The sequence below is a fragment of the Acipenser ruthenus genome, chromosome 10 (assembly GCF_902713425.1).
Source record: "Acipenser ruthenus chromosome 10, fAciRut3.2 maternal haplotype, whole genome shotgun sequence".
Taxonomy (NCBI): domain Eukaryota; kingdom Metazoa; phylum Chordata; class Actinopteri; order Acipenseriformes; family Acipenseridae; genus Acipenser; species Acipenser ruthenus.
The window spans coordinates 26,675,779-26,679,074 of record NC_081198.1 but is presented as its reverse complement, the minus strand read 5'-3'; positions in this window follow the sequence as shown (position 1 = coordinate 26,679,074).

Here is a 3,296-nt window from a genome sequence, read left to right as displayed (position 1 = left end):
GATATCTATAAATAACTTCTTGCTCATTTAGAGATATCTCTACATTGACAGGAAGTCCATTTTCACAGGAAGTAATTTAGAGATATCTTGAAGTAATTTAGAGATATTGTTTATTTACAGATATCTCATTCATTTAAAGACTCTCTATATATCTCTATATGTTTCAAGATACAGGTAGTGGACAAAAAAATGGAAAGTCACTTAATAGGGCGTTGGGCCACTATGGTATCCTGCTCTGTGGAGTTCTCGGCGGACCGTTTTTGATTAAACTGGCTGCTCGTGCCCCAGGTTGAAATTTGCAGTCAATTGATCTGCAGTTACTCGCCTGTTTTGCCTTGCACTTCGAATTAATGCACGGATATCACGATCCTGGAGTATGCGCTTCTGCCCACTGTTGCCTTTTGCTGATGATGTCTTTCCCTCGGAGTTCCATGCCGACATCACTTTAGACACCGTTGCCTGTGAAACATCAGCAAGTTGAGCTGTCTTGGTCACTGAAGCGCCTGCCAAACGCGCCCCAACAATCACCCCTCTTTCAAAGTCACTGAGGTCTCCTCTTGCAGTCATGCTAGCCATAATTATAGGCAACCAGGCCTGTCCAGCATTTTTATACATGACCCTAAGCATGCTGGGATGTTATTTGCTTAATTAATGCATGAGCCACGCCTGTGTGGAAGCCCTTGCTTTCAGTATACTTAGTGTCCCTCATTTACCCAGCTGTTTCTATTATTTTGTCCACTACCTGTATGTTACAATGCAATTTGAGGTATCTCTAAATGATAATTGGGCTTCCCATACCTTCTGCCTCATGCTGCTAGCACTTTGTTTAGTGCTTGCTGCTCTGACCTCCACTCAGCTCTCCCCTATACTTTACTATCACAGTACTTGTGCATTATTTGCATCATTTTAACCCTTAATATATCATTAATTTAACATGTAGGCTACTTTTAAGTTAATATTTGTTACGACAATGTTAAATGTCATGTTGCCATTTTTTGTTTTATGTTCTTTGTAAATTAATTAGAATTGTATGTACTAGATTGGTATCTGCGAATTATTGGTGTAGTGGAGGGTTAATGGAGATCCAGTCTTAATACTTAACAAGAGGGCTGCACCTAATATACAACTCCCAATGTCCCTTTGTTTAAAAGTATCCACGGGGTATACAATGTTAAAAAGGAATACTGGGAAAAACAATGAGATAATGTGAATAATAAATATAAAAGAGGGGGAAATAATGGGCTCTAACTATTTGCAGCACAGCACACAGGAAATGTGTCTTCAAAATCAGGGTAAATTTTGTTCAGTTCCTGGAGATTGGTTCAGAAATTATTAAAGTGGACCAAACCACAAGCAGTAATTATCCCATAGAGTTTAGAATCCGTCTATTTACAATGCATACGTAGAATGACAAAATGACCACGGTAAAGCATGGGTTGACGTTTTGTATTAGGAGTTTAAAACGTAAGAAGTTCAAGGGAATCATTCTTTGTGTTAAATCCGACATTGAGATTTAAAATTAAATAAATAACTATTGTTCTACCGAAAAAACGCCATCCACATTTTTTTTTTTTTTTTTTTACTGAAATCTTACAGAATCTTGTTTTTATAAATAAAAAAATATGACGAATCACTTTGATTTTAAAGAAGTGATACTATAAGGTAACATTAAAAGTAAGGATAGGCTATCATGGCCTCTATTCATCAGTGTCGGTCCCAAAATTCCTTATTAAGAATTTTCCAGCAGTTGTCCGACTGGTTTGATGAATCAAAAACATTCTTTCATCTTTTCGACTGCGTGTGACATAACTTCATTCGAAAAAACCACTGACTTTCACAGTCTGAAAAATCACTCCTACCCACTTTTGACCATCTGGATACATTGACTACAACAATGGGGAGGTGTAAGTGATTTAATACATGTTTTAGGAGTAAAAAGGACCGTTAACGCTGCCTCTAACTGCTTCTAAAACATCATCATCATCATCATCATCATCATCATATAGCAAAGCCTATATTGAAACTTGAATTACATTTTGAATTAAGCCATCATGAGATTTTTGTTATAGAGCTTTATGTTATAAATAATACGTTTGCTCATAGTGGAATCCCGGCTCTATTTAATCTTTACTGTGCTGGAATGTATGCAGAGGTGGGAGGGGCTTCACCTGTCCCATTTTCAGAACCCAGCAATACCAAACCCTTTTCACAGATACATATTACATGTGTGATGAATTAGGGGCAACCATATTCCTCATGTGCACAAACCGAAATACAAAATAAAATAAAACAATAACAGAAGCACCATCTTTAAAATATTACATTGCATGCATGTTATCCTTTTTTATTAGAAAGTAAACAGACAAGAATAGCCTTGGCTCATCATACTGCTAGTTCATTTTTCTATCTGAGGAGTGGGTGAAAGAGCAGGGTTATCTTGGTCCAGCTTTAGCTTTCACCCACTCCCTTCTATCTGTGGCCTTCATGTAAGCCAGCTCTTTCATTCCGTTCAATGATGGTCATTTGTATCTTTGTGGAAGGAATGTGTGATAGGTCCTATCCCTTTTTTTGTCAAACTGTGTTACCAGCAAATCTAGGCTTTTTATGACTTCCTTATCCATTCACTACCTGCATGATATTGTAGGATACTGAATTGGGATAATTCTTCATTAATAAAATGCTTCCTTATGTGAAAATCCATTTTAGATACAACACTGATAACTTTCTTTCTGCAATGGTAGGTCTTCACTGGTTTAATTAAGCTACAGTTTATTTATCTTGCAGAAGTGCAGTGCATTTACATTTTGGTATCTTGATTTAAAAAAGGAGTGTTTTGTGCTGTATTTATACTTGCCAGCACTTTCCATACAGCCTGCTATATTGATTTTAGTGCAATAACTATAACTCCTCCCGTTTGAACCAGCGTGAAGAACCAATTGACGTCAGAGCAGAACTCCAAACCATGTGCAGTTTAGCTGTGCTCTGATAAAATGCACGATTGTCTTTAATGCTTAGTCTAAGTCCACAGCACTCCCTGTTTTGTTTAATGCCTTTTCTGTTTTCTTTTGCCACCTGGTGGCAGGACTAATGAAGTGCAGCTGATTCAAAGCTGGTCAGAAGAAACAGCATTGCAAAGCTGTGACATTTTTGTGTTATCGTGACAGGTTGTGGCTCCCACTGTATTTCTTATTGTTCTCATCTTGAATCATGTGCCTCCTGTGACTTTAGCACTGTGATGTATTATCTGATTCCACCTTTAATGACCACAGCAGCACAGTTCACTCCACAATCTAACA